This window comes from Maylandia zebra, linkage group LG5 (genome assembly GCF_041146795.1).
Source record: "Maylandia zebra isolate NMK-2024a linkage group LG5, Mzebra_GT3a, whole genome shotgun sequence".
In the NCBI taxonomy this organism is placed as follows: domain Eukaryota; kingdom Metazoa; phylum Chordata; class Actinopteri; order Cichliformes; family Cichlidae; genus Maylandia; species Maylandia zebra.
This window is the reverse complement of record NC_135171.1, coordinates 13,286,132-13,307,758: the sequence shown is the minus strand read 5'-3', so window position 1 is coordinate 13,307,758 and position 21,627 is coordinate 13,286,132. Positions and strand designations below refer to the sequence as shown.

Sequence of the window (21,627 nt, the reverse complement as noted above, 5' to 3'; positions counted from 1 at the left end):
CCACCCCTACTGCGCATACTGCAAATATAAAACTGATATATACTTACATCATGGAGCAGTTGATGTCTGGTTTCCGACAAATACTTACATTTGATCTATGCTGGGTCACTACTTCAGTGTGCATTATGAAAGGCATCAAACCCAAAAAGGTACCCGGGGAGAAACCTGGCACCAAGGTTGATGACTACTGGGAGCCTGGGAAGGGTCTGCTCCAGGACCCTGGAAAGTTTCTGGAAAGTCTCTTCAAATATGATAAGGTGTAGTATGTATTGACGAGAACGTTATTGTTGACTTTCTCAGATTTGAGTTTATGCTTCAAGTTTCAGTGTTTGATGTTTGCAGTGTATTAAAAGCAGCTTTTTCTGCCTCCTATACTGCAGGATAACATCCCAGAGAATGTGATCAGCTTAATCCAGCCATATATAGATAATGAGGAATTTCAGCCAGCTTCCATTGCCAAGATTTCCAAAGCTTGCACTTCCATTTGCCAGTGGGTGCGAGCCATGCATGCATATAACTTTGTGGCGAAGGCTGTGGAACCTAAAAGGGTAAAACTGTGTTAATTATTTATGTGTGACATACAATTGATATAGTAATATGTCTTTCAGATAACAGAGTCATCAAAACAGTAAATGTGTAAATTTGCGTGCAGATAGCTCTCCAGGCAGCCCAAGAGGACTTAGCAGAAACCCAGCGAAATCTGGATAAAGCCAAAGAGAAACTGGCAGGAGTTGAAGCTGGGATTGCCACTTTGCAGGCCAAGTACCAGGACTGCCTAGCTAAGAAGGACGAGCTGGACAATAAGTATCAACTATGTGAGGCTCGCCTCGTCCGAGCAGACAAGGTCAGACAACTGGGAGTAAAAATTACAGTTACAACCCACATGGCCAAATCAAGCAGTTAGAAACAACACATTAACTTATATAGTAATGCAATTGTTTCAGTCTATATACTAAAACTGTTTGGAACATATACATAAATATGAAAAAATAAAACAACAGAAAGCAGAAAGGTTTACGATACCAGTTACTATGTGTCCTTAAATGTTAGTCTGTTTTTATATTTCCCAGCTTATTGGTGGATTGGCAGATGAAAAAGTGCGTTGGAAGGAGACAGTACAACATTTGGATTACATGATCAGTAACGTAGCCGGTGACATGCTTCTGTCTGCAGGATATATTGCATACTTGGGACCCTTCACTGTAAGTTTATCATAATAAAATGTTGCACTGTATCTAGGGATGGGTATTGATAAGATTTTCACGATTCCGATTCCATTTTCGATTCTGTTTAACGATTCGATTCTTTATCGATTCTCTTATCGATTCTTTTTAAAAAAGGAGAACACTAAGTTCGATTAGCTTAGAACTTTGTTTTATATCTTCTCTTTGAACAAGATAGAAATTTAGGAGTAACATGGCCTTACAAACCCAACAGTGAGATCTTAAGAGATCCAGCCTACGGCTCTTCAATGGGTGTCACAGGGTCCCCAGGAAAAAAAATTGTAAATGTAAAATAATAAAATAAATATTCTTCTGTAGCAATAACAAAGCATAACATAAATTATTCAGTAGCAATTACACAAGAATATCCAGTAATGTCCCTGCCTACAATTAAACACATTCACTTACCTAAAATTGGGGGCATCTGCTGTGGCAAATGGGTTCAAGCCAGTGTTTCCAACTTAGCGACTTTGTCGCTATATTTAGCGAGTTTTCAGACCCCTTAGCGACTTTTTTTTAGAAAAAAGGTCGCTAAAAAAAGGACGTGAAAGCGCGTATCGATTTTACTCTCAACAAGCAGTGGGTGCTGTAACGCAGTCAGTTCTTCTTTTACTCGTATGCTGTTTTGTGGATCACAAGGTTTAAAACTACTTATAAACACACACACAAAGTAACTCCACCAGAGCGCCTATTTCAGGTCACTTTTGCCGGTCCAAGCCCGGGTAAAGGAGCAGGGTTGGAATTGTGACATTAAAAAAAACAATAATTGCTAAAATAAATTTAATTTGTAGTTCTAAATAAACTCTAAATGCATTTAGGAAGTTTTTTACTCACTTAATGTCTCTTCCACGATGTTATTTCTCTCTCCAACAACATAGGTTACAATTAGATTAGCATGACTGAAGGAAATTGCCGTCCCGGGTTTCCTCCGTGGCGTGAGCGATAAGCAGAGTTCTGTCCTTTCCTTCTAAGATTCCTAATTATTTAAAGTAACACTCAGGTATGCCATTCAGCTGGGTTAGTTACGACGTCGGGAGCAGCTTGGGAGAACAAGGAAACACAGACTGCTTCAGGTTGTCTTCCCAAATCGACTCAAAGGTTTATTTGATACACAGCAGTTTATATAGAGGAAAAAAAGGTTCGTGTGTCAGCAAGTTCTCAGTTCAAACCGGTACAGACCAAATAAGGAAACGTCTTCCTGCCTTGTGAGCAAAGAAGTATCCTGTGTGTAGTTTATCAGTTCAGCTATAATTTATGATCATCCCAGCAAAATACACTCCTAGACATAAAATACAGAGTTCTTTCATTAGTGAATTCTGAAACAAACCACCTAGCCTTTAACGAGCCTTTTCCAGGAGATAAAGAAAAAGGGAGGATGGGAGTAAGGAAGTGGTCTCGTCTCTGTGGTATTTTCGACCTTGGGGTACCAGCCTGTGAGTCTTACACATTAATTCTTGGGTCACAGAGAAAGAGAAAAACAACTAGTAGATGGGCCTTATTGAGTAACTCTTTTCTGTATAATATCACAATAAAACAATATCCTGTAAATGCTACTATGGTATCAAAATATCACAACAATGACCAATTATGCAAATCAGGCGATGACATCATTTAGCGACTTCTAGCGACTTTTAGGACAGCCAATAGCGATTTTCCTTACTGAGGAGTTGGCAACACTGGTTCAAGCCTTTTACCACAAACTTAGTCACTGCTCGGTGACATTCGTCTATCCTGGCCTGAAAGGAGACGCTACCGGTAGACTGCAGCGAGAACTGCCAGCATCTGAGCCAGACTCTGTCTGTCTCATCATGGTCACCTAAATGCACAGTAATAGCAGGTTTTGTAATAAGGCAGATCGCGCTAACATAATATGCACTGTTAGTTGATTATTTACCTGCCGCATTAACAGGAGAGGACGTGCAAACGTTACCGCTGCTGCTGGGTTGAGATTCACGAGTCCGGAGCGGAATTAAAAACATGACATTCATTTAAGGTTATCACGTGTTTTGTGAGCAAATGCTTTTGCATATTCGTAGTGTTTCCTCCCTTAAATGAAGTATCTACTTTGCAAGTATTGCAAGTTGCCCTGTTGTCATCCGTTCTCGTAAACTTTTGAGCGTTTGAGCCGCTTACGCGCCGTGTTTCCTGCCAGGTAAATGACGCTCCGCAACGTGGTGACGTCATTCGGGGCGACTGGAATCGATAAGGGAATCGTTTGCAAAAATGGCAAACAATTCCAAGGAATTGAAACAGTGGGAACCGGTTCTCAACAAGAACCGGTTTTCGATACCCATCCCTAACTGTATCTGTCTATATTCCTCATTTTACCATGTCTCCATCTGGTCCTCTCCCACAATACAATATACTGTATATGCAGTTATCAATGAAGCATAATTTGTGTGTTGATTATTTTTGTTTTTGTTTTTTTGTTTGTTTGTTTTTTTTGGGGGGGGGGGGGGGGGGGGGGGCAGGGAGAGTACCGAGCAGCCATGGCTAAAGAATTGCTGAAAGGTTTCAAAGAGCTGGGTGTTCCACACACTGATGTACCCAACCTGGTCAGCACTCTGGGAGATCCAGTGAACATCCGCACCTGGCAGGTTGGAGGCAATTTATTCATAGGAGTGCCTTATTTTGTTTTTTCACCCTTTCTGGGTTAATTTGACTTTTTATTGTGTTAATGTTATTTTTTTATTTCTATGTGCCTGTAGATAGCAGGTTTGCCCAAGGACAACCTTTCTGTGGAAAATGGTGTGATTTCTCAGTACTCTCTGCGCTGGGCCCTCTTCATTGATCCTCAGGGACAAGCAAACACATGGATTAAAAACATGGTGAGGTCAAACTGTGCTGATTATGTCAAAACTTGAGAGAAGAAAAAGAGCAGTATTTGGATATACACTGCCCAAAAAAGATAAAGGAACACTTTAACATACATTTAACTATACAGATATTTGCTTGGGATTGTGTTAGGAATTACAGGATGCCACATTGTTTGATGGAAATGAAAATGATTGACCTACAGAAGGCTGAAAAGATGAGAAGGGGAAGATGTCAGTGGCCTCTACCTGTAAAATTATTGCTGTTTTTGCCTCATTGACCCTCCAGTGTACCTGTTGTTAGTGTCATTAACACCAAAGCAGCTGAAACTGAAACTGACCCCAACCGCTACTTAACTGACCACATCAATATCCCATAAGTTTAACTATCTTGATGCTATAGTCTGATTAAAAAGTGTTCCTTTAATTTATTTTTTTTAATGTGATATGTAATTATATGATCAAGTGTCAGTATCATAAAGTTTCTAGTGCACATAATTAATATGTTAACAACAACATCACAGGTACCTGCAGTGATGTGTAACAAACTCTGGACATATTATTAACACATACATGCTTAAATAGATTTTTGATTTACTGCTTACTCATAAATGTTTCCTGTGGTCACCCAGGAAAAGGACAGTGGGTTGGAGGTTGTGAAACTCAGTGACCGGGACTTCCTGCGCAGGCTTGAGAATGCAATCCGCTTCGGTAAACCCTGCCTCTTAGAGAATGTGGGGGAAGAACTAGATCCTGCTCTAGAACCTGTCCTGTTACAACAGGTAATTACTCACACACCTGCTGCAAACAAATGGTTCTTTTTATTTCAGTGTTATTCACCTTTCTAACACACCACTATGTTTATCTCACACCTATTAAGACTTTTAAGCAGCAAGGCCATACTTTACTGAAACTGGGCGATTCACTCATCGACTACCACGAGTCTTTCAAGATGTACCTCACAACCAAGCTGCCCAACCCACACTACTCTCCAGAGTTTTCTGCCAAAGTCACACTCATAAACTTCACCCTGTCACCCAGGTAACACACATTTTAATTTTAGTATTTGCTGTGATTATAATTTATTTAGTCCATAACTGAAAAGATTGGCAGGATGTTAAAATGTAATTGCTTGGACATTGTCCTGAATCCTGCAAACCTGTTTCTGTTAGTGATACTTACTCATACGGTCTGAATTTGTGGGACTGTGCATTCTATTTATATTCAGTGGTCTACAAGACCAGTTGTTGGGGATGGTGGTGGCTAAAGAGCAGCAAGACTTGGAGGTTGCAAAGAACCAGCTAATCACCAGCAATGCCAAGATGAAGCAGGAACTGAAAGAAATTGAGGATGAGATACTGTTCCGACTCAGCTCCACAGAAGGCAATCCTGTGGACAATGAGGAGCTCATCCGAGTGTTGGAGGCTTCGAAGATCAAAGCTGGAGAGATCAAGGTCAGGCAGTGGAAAGGTTTTGTGTCCAATATTGTATATCGGGGAAGTGTTTAAATAATTTTCTTTACACCCTTGTTCATAAAATGTTGGTGATGCATCATTAAACTTTTAAGCCACATTTGCTCTGTTTTCGATGTTGGGGTTTCTGGCAGGCTAAAGTGAAGGCAGCAGAAAAGACAGAGCAGAACATTGATGCTGCCCGTCTGGAGTATGTCCCTGTGGCTGTGCGTGCACAGATCCTCTTCTTCTGCGTGTCAGATCTGTCCAATGTTGACCCAATGTACCAGTACTCTCTGGAGTGGTTCCTGGGAATCTTTTTGTCTGGTATTGCCAACTCTAGAAGTGCAGGTAGTCAGCAAGATTATACACTGAACTACATGTGTGAAGATAACAAAATCACAAGAACCAGATGTGAACAATGTTATGGTAGCACCTTTTTTCTTGACATGTTTCACACAGACACAGTGGAGGAGAGAATCTGGAACATCAATGAATATTTCACCTTCAGCCTCTATGGTAATATATGTCGCAGCTTGTTTGAGAAACACAAACTGATGTTTGCCTTTCTCCTGTGCGCTCGCATCATGATGAACGACAAAAAGATTGACATGGTGAGTAACGGCAAGAAGGGGATCTGTCATCTTCTTTAAGCAGCCTAAATACACGTGATGAAGCTGCATCGCCTCCTTTTGACAGGTCGAGTGGCGCTACCTGTTGTCTGGAGCAATGCCTGTCCAACAGCTGGCCAACCCAGCAGTAAGCTGGCTGTCAGAACGTGCCTGGCAGGACATTTTAGGCCTCAGCACTCTGAAAAATTTTTCTAACCTGGCGCAAAGCTTCCCTGAACATCTGGAGGGCTTCAAGAAAATTTTTGACAGTAGCCAGCCTCACAGGCATGTAAAGCCAAACACCATGCTAACACATTCACACTTTGCACCTTCATTTGTACGTTGCAGAAGCTGTGAGTGTCTAACAAGCTGTGCTTATGTCTGTATATTTGCCTAAAGGGAGCCCCTCCCAGGAGCGTGGGATGTCATCCTGGACTCTTTCCAGAAGCTGTTGGTCCTGCGCTGTCTGAGGGCTGACTGCCTCATTCAAGGCCTGCAGGACTTTGTTGCTGCTGAGTTAGGACAGCGCTTCATAGAGCCTCAGGTAAAGTACTTCTCCCGTCTTAAAATGCATAGTAAATCTCAGTTGTGTGCAGTAACATGACACTATGACACAGTATGTGATAACATCAATTATGGCTTATTTCTCTTTCCATCTTTCTGCAGACATCAGACCTGTCTGTCGTCTTCGCAGAGTCATCTTCCTCCACTCCCCTGATCTTTGTTCTGTCCCCTGGCACCGACCCTGCTGCTGACCTCTACAAATTTGCTGATGTCATGCAATTCTCCAAGAAAATGAGCGCCATCTCTCTTGGCCAAGGCCAGGTCAGTTTTAGAAGGGGGGCCTGGGAATTCTCACTCTCTCTCACACACACACTCTGACTCACAGGAATCTGCTGTAAATCACATTTTCACTGAACCAGGCCAGTGTCATTTGTCTTGGTGAGAATGAGAATGAGAGCACCGCTGTGCTAATTGTTTTCACTATTTATGACCATTCCAGGACAATGTACTCTAGGGGCCATAAATGAGCTTAAGAAGCTTGAATGATAAATGCAGACTCAGTGTCCAAAAACCTTAAACCGTGCTGGCAACATTCTTCTAGCAGCACACTTTAGACGTTCAATAGACATTAGCATCACATTACTTGCAATTACGTGATCTTGGCTCGTGTCAGGCTTTTTGTATCCCCCTTCTCAATTTCTGTCTTTCAACTGAGTGTCCAAAACCTTTCAGCTGTAGGCAGATGCACTGAGGCCCACAGTCAAAATATTATTTATGAGACCAGCTTCTCCAATAATGATTAAACCTATCAGAAATGCTGTCATTTGTGTGATTCAGGGCCCCTGGGCTGAGAGTATGATGCACGATGCCATGGAAAGAGGTCACTGGGTTTTTTTCCAGAACTGTCATCTGGCACCCAGCTGGATGCCTACCCTGGAGAGACTTATTGAAAACATCAACCCACTAAAGGTGACAACAAGAGGACACAAATATAAACCAGAAGCAAAACAGATCCTCAGTGTGTATATGCTAGACTAGCCAAGGACACAGAGCTTTTTCATCCTTTATATTCCAAGGGAAAAATCTGTCTCTTTTCCTGTACAGGTGCACGAGAACTTCCGCCTGTGGCTCACAAGTCTTCCCAGCAATAAGTTCCCGGTGTCTGTTCTGCAGAATGGTTCCAAGATGACCATTGAACCTCCAAGAGGCATCAAGGCCAACCTACAGAAAACCTACATGAGGCTCACTAATGATTTTCTCTCCTCTTCCACCAAGGTCTGTCTCAAGTACTTCTAGTGTCTCTGATTGGTTTCCCATATTTAGCTCCTGCTGCTTTGGTTTGACAACATATAGTAAAGTCTTCTCAAACCAGTGTGTAGATTTGCTATGAATGGTTCCTCTACTCTTCTTTCTTGTCTAGACAGCAGACTTTAAGTCTTTGCTGCTGTCTCTCTGCCTGTTCCATGGAATTGCTTTGGAGAGACGAAAGTTTGGCCCTTTGGGCTTCAACATTCCCTATGAGTTCACTGATGGCGACCTGAACATTTGTATCAGCCAGCTCAAAATGTTCCTGGATGAGTACCAGGACATCCCATACAAGGTGGAGGCAACACTTCTGTCTCTGTTTCATTACCTATTTGAAGATGATGTTTCAAATTGCTCCTACTTATACATACTGTTTCTTACAGTTATAAGAATGTTTCTTACAGATAGTTGATGTATAAGCTATAAGCAGAAACACAGGCCATCTAGGAAAGACGCCTGTGTTCTGGTTTTTGGTAGAAATTATGTGTGTGCATCTGCCTGTGCTGAGCATGTTCATTTGTCTGTCTCCCATTGCTGTCCTCCACCTGTCCAGGTTCTAAAATACACTGCAGGAGAGATTAATTATGGTGGCCGTGTGACAGATGACTGGGACAGACGATGTCTGCTCAGTGTGGTGGAGGACTTCTATTGTCCTGCTGTCCTCAGTAGTGATCACGTCTACTGTGCATCTGGAGTCTACCGGCAAATAGACACAAAACTGGATATCAAGGTTAGATAAACTCAGAACTCTCTGTTTACTATACATAATTTTGAGTTTATAACAGGCTATTGATTGTGAGAAAAGCAAAGTATAAAAGGCAAGTGTGTGCCTTATCAAACTTAAATATGTTTGTTTTAAAAAACAGAAAAGAGTCATGCTATATGCATTTTTTGGAAGTAAGGCTAAGTTAGCCAAGCCTGGGGGGAAACATCAGTCATGTAAAACTAGGGATGGGTATCGAAAACCGGTTCTTGTTGAGAACCGGTTCCCACTGTTTCAATTCCTTGGAATTGTTTGCCATTTTTGCAAACGATTCCCTTATCGATTCCAGTCGCCCCGAATGACGTCACCACGTTGCGGAGCGTCATTTACCTGGCAGGAAACACGGCGCGTAAGCGGCTCAAACGCTCAAAAGTTTACGAGAACGGATGACAACAGGGCAACTTGCAATACTTGCAAAGTAGATACTTCATTTAAGGGAGGAAACACTACGAATATGCAAAAGCATTTGCTCACAAAACACGTGATAACCTTAAATGAATGTCATGTTTTTAATTCCGCTCCGGACTCGTGAATCTCAACCCAGCAGCAGCGGTAACGTTTGCACGTCCTCTCCCGTTAATGCGGCAGGTAAATAATCAACTAACAGTGCATATTATGTTAGCGCGATCTGCCTTATTACAAAACCTGCTATTACTGTGCATTTAGGTGACCATGATGAGACAGACAGACAGAGTCTGGCTGGCTCAGATGCTGGCAGTTCTCGCTGCAGTCTACCGGTAGCGTCTCCTTTCAGGCCAGGATAGACGAAGTCAAGTCAAGTCAACTTTATTTGTCAATTCTGCCACATGTACAGGACATACACAGAATAGAAATTGCGTTACTCTCAAACCCTAGTGATTAGAAAAATGCAAATAAAATAATTAAAAAGTAAAAATTTAAATAAATTTAAATAAATACAATACAATTTTACGTATAACAAAAAAAAGCTATGCAATATACAATATACAATATTCAAGTAAGAAGGCATAGTGGTGCAAAATAGGCAAATAGTGCAAATGGGGATTTAGTAGTGTACGGTAAGAGATAGTGTAACAACAAAGGCTTATGAGGTCCAATGCTTAAGCAGTCCAATGCTCCACAAAGTGACTGGAGCAGGCCAGTGAGAGCGTCAGAGAGTGAGTGTGTGTGTGTGTGTGACAGAGTTCAGTGAGACCGTGGTGGAGAAGAGGGGAGAGGGGGGCAGAATCGGGAGGGAGTTTAGCTTCCTGACAGCCTGATGGATGAAGCTGTCCTTCAGTCTGCTGGTCCTGGCCTGGAGACTCCGCAGTCTCCTCCCTGACGGCAGCAGCTTGAAGAAGCTTTGCATTGGGTGCGTGGGATCAGCCGCTATGCAAAGGGCTTTTTTAGTGAGACGGGTGCTGTAAATGTCCTGGAGGGAGGGGAGAGAGACACCAATGATCCTCTCTGCAGCTCTCACTATGCGTTGGAGGGTTCTATGGCAGGACGCATTGCAGGCTCCAAACCACACAGTGATGCAGCTCGACAGGATGCTCTCGATGGTGCCTCTGTAGAAAGTGTACATGATGGGGGCTGGTGCTCCTGCTCTTCTTAGTTTGCGGAGAAAGGAGAGACGCTGCTGTGATTTCTTGGCCAGTGCTGTGGTGTTGTACGTCCAGGAGAGATCCTCTGTGATGTGCACACCCAAGAACTTGGTGCTGCTCACTCTCTCCACAGACGCTCCGTCAATGGTCAGAGGAGCATGTTGGGTGTGCATTCTCCTGAAGTCCACAACAATCTCCTTCGTCTTCTCCACATTCAGAGAGAGATTGTTGTCAGCACACCACGTGGCCAGGCGTCTCACCTCACTTCTGTAGTCGGTCTCATCCCTGTTGCTAATGAGACCCACCACCGTTGTGTCGTCCGCAAACTTGATGAAGAGGTTGGAGCTGTGTGATGGAGTGCAGTCATGGGTCAGCAGAGTGAAGAGGAGGGGGCTCAGCACACATCCCTGCGGGGCCCCCGTGTTTAAAATGATGGTGCTGGATGTATTACTGCCGACCCGTACTGCTTGAGGTCTTCCGGTGAGGAAATCCAACAGCCAGTTGCACAGTGAGGTGTTGAGCCCCAGCTGGACCAGTTTTTGAGTGAGCTGTTGGGGGATTATAGTGTTGAATGCTGAACTGAAGTCTATGAACAGCATTCGAACATATGAATCTTTTTTGTCCAGGTGTGTGAGTGCTGAGTGGAGTGCAGTGGAGATGGCATCATCGGTTGAGCGATTGGGCCGATACGCACCCAGCAGTGACTAAGTTTGTGGTAAAAGGCTTGAACTAGTGTTGCCAACTCCTCAGTAAGGAAAATCGCTATTGGCTGTCCTAAAAGTCGCTAGAAGTCGCTAAATGATGTCATCGCCTGATTTGCATAATTGGTCATGCTAATCTAATTGTAACCTATGTTGTTGGAGAGAGAAATAACATCGTGGAAGAGACATAAAGTGAGTAAAAAACTTCCTAAATGCATTTAGTTTATTTAGAACTACAAATTAAATTTATTTTAGCAATTATTGTTTTTTTTAATGTCACAATTCCAACCCTGCTCCTTTACCCGGGCTTGGACCGGCAAAAGTGACCTGAAATAGGCACTCTGGTGGAGTTACTTTGTGTGTGTGTTTATAAGTAGTTTTAAACCTTGTGATCCACAAAACAGCATACGAGTAAAAGAAGAACTGACTGCGTTACAGCACCCACTGTTTGTTGAGAGTAAAATCGATACGCGCTTTCACGTCCTTTTTTTAGCGACCTTTTTTCTAAAAAAAAAAGTCGCTAAGGGGTCTGAAAACTCGCTAAATATAGCGACAAAGTCGCTAAGTTGGAAACACTGGCTTGAACCCATTTGCCACAGCAGATGCCCCCAATTTTAGGTAAGTGAATGTGTTTAATTGTAGGCAGGGACATTACTGGATATTCTTGTGTAATTGCTACTGAATAATTTATGTTATGCTTTGTTATTGCTACAGAAGAATATTTATTTTATTATTTTACATTTACAATTTTTTTTCCTGGGGACCCTGTGACACCCATTGAAGAGCCGTAGGCTGGATCTCTTAAGATCTCACTGTTGGGTTTGTAAGGCCATGTTACTCCTAAATTTCTATCTTGTTCAAAGAGAAGATATAAAACAAAGTTCTAAGCTAATCGAACTTAGTGTTCTCCTTTTTTAAAAAGAATCGATAAGAGAATCGATAAAGAATCGAATCGTTAAACAGAATCGAAAATGGAATCGGAATCGTGAAAATCTTATCAATACCCATCCCTATGTAAAACACCATGAGTCACACAGCCATCAAATACAAATCAGTCATAGAGAACAAAAGTTTCCACAGCTCAGAGAAGTTAAACTATCACATGAGTTACTGTGCTGCAATGCCACAGTGTGTTTCCCTTTGTGTGAGTTTGTTCTTTAACAAGTTCACAACAATAGAAACTGTTTTCTCTCTTCTTGCTGCCATTCTCAAACAAGGAAATATAACAAGAGAGGCGGTGAGTATTTGCCTGCAGTAACACAGATTGCAGAAAAGCCTGAAAGCTTGTGATTTAAGCTTAGACTAGAAATGCAGTCCAATCAAGACATTTTGTTAAAAATGCTGTAAAATGTTAACTCTGATCATGTCAAACACTGACTGCTTGACTAACTCGCTGTCATGGCAATTGTGACCCTAGGGTTATTTGGCATACATTCGTGGTTTGCCCATCAATGACACACCTGAGATCTTTGGTCTCCATGACAACGCTAACATCAGCTTTGCTCAAAATGAGGCCTTTGGCTTGTTAGAAGCTGTGGTTCGTCTCCAGCCCCGAGCTACATCTGCTGAGGGCAAAACTCTTGAGGAGGTACCGATACAGATTCATTTGTCTTTAGATGTCTTTATTATTACTACTAGCATCATGTTATTGATTGCTTAATAATTCAATTTAGCACTAATTGTTATTGATTGCTTTGTAATTAAATAGAGTTTGAGAGGTGCGGGGCATGTGATGTGTTGTCTATGATCTGTTTTTCTTTCTTCGCTACAGATAGTGGAGGAGATAGTGGCAGGCATCGTTGAAAAGATCCCTCCTCCTTTTGACATTGAAGAAGTGATGGGAAAATACCCGGTGCTCTACGAGGAGTCCATGAACACTGTGCTCATCCAGGAGGTCATCAGGTAACATTAGGCTGTACTATTAGTCAGAAATTTGTCCAGAGTGAGTCTGGAGGCTGAAGGTCCCAGAATCCGACTTAGCATCTCCCGAGTCATTCGTATTGATCAGCAAACTTTTTTTTTTTTTGTATATATAGAGAGTAGAAATATTTTGTCCATTAAGTGAAGGTTTTTTGTTATCACGAAGAAATTTGAGGAGGAATGAAACATACGGGGTCATTTCATCATTCCTCTGCAAGGTGAATGCTTATCTGTTTTTGTGGAACTATGCACAAAAAGAAATTTTTGCACATTAATCAACCTGATCTGGGAGTGTCTCATTACCTCACACATATTAGTAGATTTCTGGTAAGTCATGCCCTGAAAATTGCGTTTTACTCAAACTGTGGGCATGTGGTTATTAGTGCTTTAGTAACTTGTAATTGTGTTTGTTTGTTTTTATCTTTCAGAACAAGCTGCTGGAGGTCATCTCTCTGAGTCTCAGAGATATTGTGAAGGCTTTGAAAGGTTCAGTGGTGATGTCATCCGCGCTCGAGCTTATGGCCCGCAGCTTATTCAACAATGCGGTGCCTGATATGTGGAAAGCCAAGGCAAGGCACACACAGCTGTTACTTTACATGTGACTCACTTTGTAGCAGGGGCTGCACATGTGAATGTATTCTCTTTTTTTCTCTCTGTTGTTATCCTTTTTTTTCTTCAAATTTTTGTATCACTAGATTGTGCACACTTGTGACTTGAATATTTGAAGTGCCATTTAACTGGGCAGAAAATCAAATAAAGATATTTCTGTTCTCCTCCTAAAATGTAATAATGTGCTTTCTGAGAATGCACAGTTTGACTCCGCTGTTCTCGTTCTTCAGGCCTACCCGTCTCTGAAGCCTCTGGCCTCCTGGGTGTCAGACCTGCTTCAGAGGATCAATTTCCTACAGAGATGGATCTCTAACGGCATTCCACCTGCGTTCTGGATTAGCGGCTTCTTTTTCCCGCAGGCTTTTCTCACCGGAACCCTCCAGAATTATGCCCGTCGCTTCGGCACCTCAATTGACACGATTGGATTTGACTTTGAGGTCAGACTGTAGGCTGCCTCACTAGCAGCAATGTTTTAAAGAACAGTCTTACAGATGTAGAACATTGCTTCATATCTGTATGTATATAAAGTGCTACATTCATAATGACTTTAACCCCCACCCCAACCCTAACCCAGGTTTTCACTGGTCTTGACCTACTTTTTTGTGATGATTTATCCTTCAGGTATTAGTGAAGTCAGTGTCAGAGATAACAGAAACACCAGACACAGGCTGCTACATTCATGGTCTATTCCTGGAGGGGGCTCGCTGGGATAACAAGGCAGGTCAGCTCGCAGAGTCCAGACCCAAGGAGCTCTACACCCAAATGGCCGTCATCTGGCTGATCCCCAAACCCAACCGAAAGCCTCCAGCCTCAGGGATCTATGTATGCCCTATCTACAAGACACTCACACGAGCTGGTCAGTATATAGAGGAGTGATATAGATTAGTATAGAGATTATAAGAAATAATATAGATTAATTTGAGTTTTTTGTAAATTTGTGAGGAAAAAACAAAAGAAAAGTCCATGTTTGTGAAACTCTGGCTCAGGTTATGATCTGTAGTCAGTAGGTGTGCCGTCATAGGTTTGTGCGTATCCCTGTTTGCTGGTTTTATTACTCACCCAAAATAGACTCCAGTGAGGGTCTAATTTCATGAAGCATCTGAAAGTGCAGCTCAGTTTTTTCCACTCGCAATGCCAACGTCTTGGCACCTTAGGCTGCTCACAAATCCTTCCTTCAGTGTAGCAATGAAAAAACAGAAATGGTTTAAAACACTTTTGTCTTTAAGTCACTGAAGTGCTCTGTGTGCTTTTGCAGGGACTCTGTCCACCACCGGCCACTCTACGAACTATGTGGTGTCATTGGAGTTGCCAACACATCACACCCAGAGGCACTGGGTCAAACGGGGTGTTGCACTCATCTGTGCACTGGACTATTGAACGAGAAATTAGTTATTATTAGTTATTGCTGTTAGTTATTGGTTATCTACTTTAATCTATCTAATAAACTGTTCACAAGCAATATCCTCTGTGTTTATTTACCATCACTAAAATCACTTGGTAATTGGATCCTTTTTTGTGTGTATTTTCTGCACAGCCAAATATACAACCGTTATTACCACTGACTAGTTTCACCTCCCCGCAGCGCTCATTTGATGCTTGAATATCCGTCCTGCTCCTTTAAGGCGGCCGCGTAGGTCAGTTGAGAAATATGACTTGACTGAAGGAGGGTGGCGCTTAAACTACTGTGACAGCGACTGGCCATGTGAATGCAGCTGAAGGAGTTATCAGCGGGAAACCGAGATCAACAGATAATCGTCACCACTGCCTCTTTTTTTTTTTTTTACCCCCAAACACGTCTGACTGGAATTTTCTTAAATGGTTCATTTGCGCTCAAATTCTTTTTTAGATTTTCTCTCACGGGCCACCCCGGATCGCTAAAGTTCAGAGAGCTACATTTAAAGAATAGAATTATAGTGTAGTTTCCCCAAATGGACTCTGACTTGTAAGCCTGTGTGAAGATAGAGTGGAGTCACTGTGGTAGAGTCCGCACGGGACAGGCGGATGCGTTAGAGGTCTCAGCTTTACGCATTTACCGGAGGAGGGCTGGACTCATCGCGTTAATCCGGAGAGTTGCTCACAGTTTGTCCCTCTGTGCACCGCTATTGACAGCAAGCCGGTGTAAAACATGCTGCAAAATGGAAACGGAAAGCAAAAAGCTCCGCAACCGCCAAATACTGGTGGGACAGAGTCAGACTCCACGGATGGCAACCCGAAACTGCAGCAAGAGCAGCCGGCAGTTCTCCCAGCCGCCGACAAGAAGGACGCAGAGTCCACACACTTCCCCATGCCCACTTACCCTAAACTGGAGATAAAGCGAAACGCGGTGACGGACGATTATAAAGTCTCCAATCAGGTTCTGGGCTTGGGGATCAACGGCAAAGTCCTCGAGTGCTTTAACAAGAAAACTGGAGAGAAGTGCGCGCTAAAGGTATCGAAGTCTCATGAGTATATCATAAATTGTCCCCGGCCCTCCTGTTGACACTCTCACAGTATAACTGCAGACTTTATAGCTTTTAAGCGATAACTCTAGATCATCCCAGCTGAAAGAACACCTGTTTCTGATACAAGTTTATCTCTCACTTTGTTTGGATGTAATAACATAGATGTCGACTGTCCAGACTGGTCAATCCATTTGGAAAAACAGGCGTCAGTCCATTATGTTGGATTATGGTGGTGTGTCTAGGTATTTATTTATATCACTTACTGCTCCTCTAAATTTGATCCTAATCTAATGCAAGTATGGTTTAAATACCTAACTGTGTGGAAACACACATAAGGGTCCATAAGCTATCCTAAAGTGTTTGTTTGCACTGTGGGTTTAAAATATAAGAGTGGAAACTTGTGTAGACAAGAATCAAGAAAAACTTCTTCTCCAGGAGTTTGAGAAACAGGAGGCAACATCTAAAGTGCTGAAAGAAAGGTTGGAAGAAAAACAAGCTGTAATAGAAGAAGTGGAGAAAAAATGCAACAAGCTGCAGAAGCAAAACACCGAAACAATCGAGGAGCTGAAAATCCTCATCCTCGAGAAAAAGGTGCTCGTGGAAGAGCAGCTGAAGAAAAAGAAAAAACGCTTCTGCTTCTTCTGGAGGAGGAACACTCCTTCTTTCAGTACTGCCAATGTCGCCTCTTCCTCTCCCACCTCTGTTCCAGCTTAATTCCCCCCTTAACTACTAACACCTCTCCCATCTCCCTCCCCTCTTTTCACAATCACCCCCCAACCAGTCCCGACAGTTGACTGCCCCCTCTAGAGCCTGGTTCTGTCATAGGTTTCTTCCTTTAAAGGGAGTTTTTCCTATCCACTGTCGCCTAGTGCTTGCTCAGAGGGGATTGTTGGGGTTTTCTCTCCTCTCTCCCTTTACTTTCCATCCCACCCACCCCCACCTTTTCTTTTTTCTTAATAATTGAACAATAAAAACAATTGGCCGCTAATTAAATGTGTCAAATCAATGTCTTTATTCAAGAATACAAGAAATGGGTAATAGCTGCATGTGTGTTTGTGTGTGTGCATAATATGCATACTTTACGTGTTGGATCCAAATCCCACAAGGAATTAAATAAAACAAGAAGACAAACAAAAACAAATATTTCTCTCCCTTCCCAGGTCAGGAATCAGGATGAGGAAGAAATGAGGTCAGATCAGTGCAGGTTTTTGCACTACTGACATAAAGTTTCTGCTGATTAAAAAAAGTATGTCGATATTTCTGAAATACATTTGCAAACAAATAACTTTGACAACTTGTGTTTTTTCATAAAAGAAAAAAGAAAAATCAGAGAGCAGAGCTGGTAAAACAGCTTAGCTCCGCAGGTTACAGGAGATCAGATGCCAAATACTTTTCATGACAGTCTTCGTTATTGCATAAATCTCCCCTTTTATCATTGATCAGTAAATCACTGCATATACATTCATATAACCGTTATAATTTCATGAGTAAAGACTCTCAGATGACTGAATGGCGGTTTTAGTAAATGTTGAACTTTATTGTGATTTCTATTTTTAGAATCAATTGCACACATTTTGATTTCGTTTTGCAAGCTGCTGATTTCACACAGATCCACTGCCCAAACGTGCCTTTGAGTTTTTCATCATTTAACAAGAATAGGCTCAGGCAATCATTGTGGAATTAGGCTTTGGGAAGGTCTGGGGACAGGTATGATGGTGGTGGTTTTAAAGCACTGTGGCACAACAGCTTGACTCAGGGAGATGTTAAAGATGCCCGCTAGGACATCAGTCAGCTGGTCAGCACGGGCTCCGAGCACGCGTCCAGGTATATTGTCTGGTCCAGCAGCTTTGTGTGGGTTGACTTTAGTGAGAGTCCTTCTCACACTGGCCGTGGACAGGGACAGCACTTGGTTGTCTGGCAAGCGGGTGGCCCTCTATAGTCCGTCTTGCATCCCATTTAAGCAAGTGCGTGTTCACACTGCCCCTGGATGTCCTGGCCTCTGAGGTTAAGGTGTACGGCTCCTGGTTGTCAACTGACCAATTTATCATGGCAAAGCCTGTGGTGGACAAAAGATAAGAGGCTGATTATAAAAATGATCCATGCACGCCTTATGACCTACAGCATGTACAGTTAACACAGCTAAATGGCTGTGAAATTGTAAAATTACTTTTGAAATAAAGCTATTCAAAGTCAATTAACTGTGACTATAATAATAGCAATGTTAGCCAGCAAACAAAACGTTAGCACTAATTAAAATAAGCTGCTAGGTGATGTTACTGTTTCAAGTTCTCTCATTGTTTGACATGTAGGGCAGATATTTTGGTGACACTGAGATCAGCCAGACACTAAACAGCAGTGTAATATCAACGCTAGATTAGATGTTTTCTAATCCGATAAAATGACATTATTCCTGTTTATAGAAGATGTTTGTCGTCTGTTTGTTTGACTGACAGGAACAGGAAATAGTGGTTGGAAATTACTGTTGGTGTTACATGAGGGTAAAGAAGGGCTTTAAGCACCTGGGTAAAAACTGGACCCATGATGAAACACTACAACAAGTACAACATATTCTTCAGTTTTAATATGTGACCATACTGTGCAGACTGCTGATGAGTTACACGGTTACATTTCATTAATCATTGTTAAACTAAAGTGGTAAGCAGTTACTTTATCCTTTCACTTAAAATTTCCAGGAAAAACACTACCTTGGCTACTTTTGTGCTTACATTTGATCTATGCTGGGTCACTACTTTTGCACTATAATGCTGCTGCTGACACCTTGGTTCACACTGACAACTAGAAAAAAGCTGATAGGAAAAGAAGGATGGAAAATGCCTGGAATTTAGTTACACTTGCAAATACTGCTTCCTCCAAACTGCAAGCATCAATAAAATGTTACAGTATTGTTTTCTATATCTGTGCATATATCCTTATTGGTAGTTTTCTCGAAATAGAAGCTCTTCATTTTAAAAAAAAAACCTCTGATAACATTGCTGAAGCTAGCGCCCACCCCTACTGCGCATACTGCAAATATAAAACTGATATATACTTACATCATGGAGCAGTTGATGTCTGGTTTCCGACAAATACAGTAAAGAGGTGCGTTCTCCCCCTCCATACCAGTGTTCTCAGGCACTGCTACATGGTCAGTGTCAGACACTTCACTGTCCTACAACATACCACATAGGACCACATTAGAAATGACATGTATGTAGACATGCTAATTATACCTGGCTAAATGGATGCAGTAACAAAATGTTACTAACTACTCTAGTTATTAGTTTCCAGATGTGTGCAGTTGCTCCAGTCTTACTGACAGTATACTGTTTCAAACACCAGTGCCAACATTTTATTTTTTAAATCTTAGTATGATTCTGCACCAAGACTTGTGGCCTGTTGCTCGGTAACTTATTGTCTGACTACATTAACTACAGTTCATAAACATCATTCATTTTCTCCTACTTATTTTATTCAGGTTGTATTCCAGCTGTCATAGGGCAAAAGTACACCCTGGACAGGTCGCCAGTCTGTTGGAGGGTTATTAGAGAGACTCAGACAACCACTCACACCAACAGCCAACTAACCTAACCCCGCGCATGTCTTTGGAGTTCAACACCAGTCTGGCCGAATCACAGATAAGCAGGGTGTCTGTGCTGCAGAGCACAGCTGTGTCAGAGACTCTCGACATCAATGTAGCGTTAAGGATGCGGAGCGATGGGTGCACTAACACAATGTAAATATTAAAGTTCTCGCCATTGTCAATATGCTGTTGCGCTCTTGTTCGTATTATTGCAACCATATCTCGAGTCTAGCTTACCCTAAAAGTTTGGAGAGAATTGGTCTGTTAAGAAACGCAATCGATTGTTTGGGACTGCTCTAGCCATCACGTCGCATAAACAACTCTACTTCCGGTGGGAAAACTAATTAAGGGTAAAGTCGCACTAATAACACCTACCACTCACGTTCATAAGCATACACTATGATCACTCCCACGCAGTAACGTTGTAATAAATATAATCCCCGGTAAAGTCAATTAGCGAACACTACTGGCATGTAATGCCAATGGCGACCATTTAACAAACTGTAGAAAATGCTCAAAATGTGGTCGGCACCAAAAGTGAAGGGCTGACAGTTGTGTTTATATACGAACCGTAAGCGCTAATGTTGGTTAGCATCAGCTAAAGCGAGGAAGTTTGACACTTGCAGAGGCAGTGAACGCAGAGAGAGCTTAAAAACGCATTGTGGGTTTTTTTTTGTTTTTTGTTTAGTCTTTGCTTCGTTGCGTTGATTTGGGGTTTTTTTTTTTTTTTGCATTAAGACGTTGCACACAAAATTACAGATATAACGGTGACTTAGCTGCTCGTTGGATAAACCCATGGACCTTAGAAAAGATCAACACTACTCGGATGTAAGCACCCGTGTATAACACAATAGGCAAAATTACGCTTGCTAACCTTTCCACATCACAGGCTTCACATTAAATAAACATTTTTTCAAATACTCACTATGATCTGAGACCGTTTAAATATTTTGTTACTCTGAAAATATGGCAGTATGAAGCTAAACCTTTAGCTTGACGGCTAAAGCAATGCTAAGATTTACACGGAAACGATCAGCGGACATCGTTAAAGTACTATTGGTCTACATTCTTCTTCTATGGTAGCAGCCTGGGCAGAGTAACAGCCAACTTTAAACTGCGCCATCTGTTGGCACCAATTACAGTAGAAAACATGATTGCGACAACACGTTTTTTGGGGAAAATAACAGAGATTGAAACTTTACTGATAATTTGTCCAAGTTGAAAAATGCCCTCCTCCAAAAATATCACGTGACAACCTCATTGCCTTACAGAATTATGACGTCACACACGTAGAATCTTACCACCATTCTTTCCTTTGATCCAAAAACCTATAAATAGGGGTGAAGCGCAACGACTTTTAGTCCGTTTCTCGCAGCCTTGATGTGTGCAGCATTGAACCGTTCGCCAGAAAAGCCTTTTGAAATATTTGGATCCTTTGCAGTTGTAACTGTATCCAGACCAAACATGTCTCAAAAAAATCCAAAGGGACAAGAAGTTGACCCCTATGCTCTTCCTTGGGATGAGCCACTAGACTCTTCCCTTTCCTCTCTTCCCTGGTGTGACCAAGTGGAACTAGAGGAAAAGCGTTTGGAAGAACTGGAGGATGAAGCGCTCAGAAACGCAGAGAAGATTAAGTTCTTGATGGAGGAAAATGAGCGAAAGAGCGCTCAACTAAAAAAGTTGTCATTCCAGCTTCAAGAAAAGGAAGCTATTATTGAGGGGAAACAACAGGATCTCCATGACATGGACAAAAAGAACCAGGAGCTCCAAGGAAAACTTGATGAAGCCCTGCAACAAAATGAAAAACTTGTCCAAGAGAAGAAACAAGACGGCATGAAGAAGAGAGGGCTGCACAGCAATCTCAGAGACATGGAGCTAATGTACAGTGTAGACAAAAAAAGGCTTGATCGCACAGAGCAAGCAAATGAGAAGCTCCTCCAAGAGAAAAGGCAACAGGAGTTAAAAGAAAAAGAAATGCATTCCAAGCTTCAGAGCATCAAGCAACACAACGAAAGCTTGCAAGGAAAGCTTGATCAAGCTCTGCGGCAAAATAGAAAACTCCTCCAGGAGAAGATGAAAGACAGCACGAAGAAGAGAGGGCTGCACTCCAATCTCCGAGACATGGAGCTAATGTACAATGTTGA

General features: G+C 42.1%; 1 long non-coding RNA gene and 1 pseudogene across 2 annotated transcripts; one reads left to right on the top strand and one right to left on the bottom strand.

Moving 5' to 3' along the window:
- Positions 1 to 50: 50 nt before the first annotated feature.
- Positions 51 to 14,921, top strand: LOC143418711 (dynein axonemal heavy chain 1-like; annotated as a pseudogene).
- A 1,970-nt stretch (positions 14,922 to 16,891) lies between these two features.
- LOC112434866 (uncharacterized) lies at positions 16,892 to 20,699 on the bottom strand. 2 transcript variants are annotated; one of them, XR_003024268.2, is made up of 3 exons: positions 20,409 to 20,699; positions 18,957 to 19,072; positions 16,892 to 17,959 (listed from the first exon to the last, which is right to left on the bottom strand). It is a non-coding gene; the product is annotated as an uncharacterized LOC112434866 (long non-coding RNA). The 2 variants fall into 2 exon arrangements; XR_013098598.1 differs by lacking the exon at positions 20,409 to 20,699 and adding an exon at positions 20,054 to 20,073.
- Positions 20,700 to 21,627: the final 928 nt, after the last annotated feature.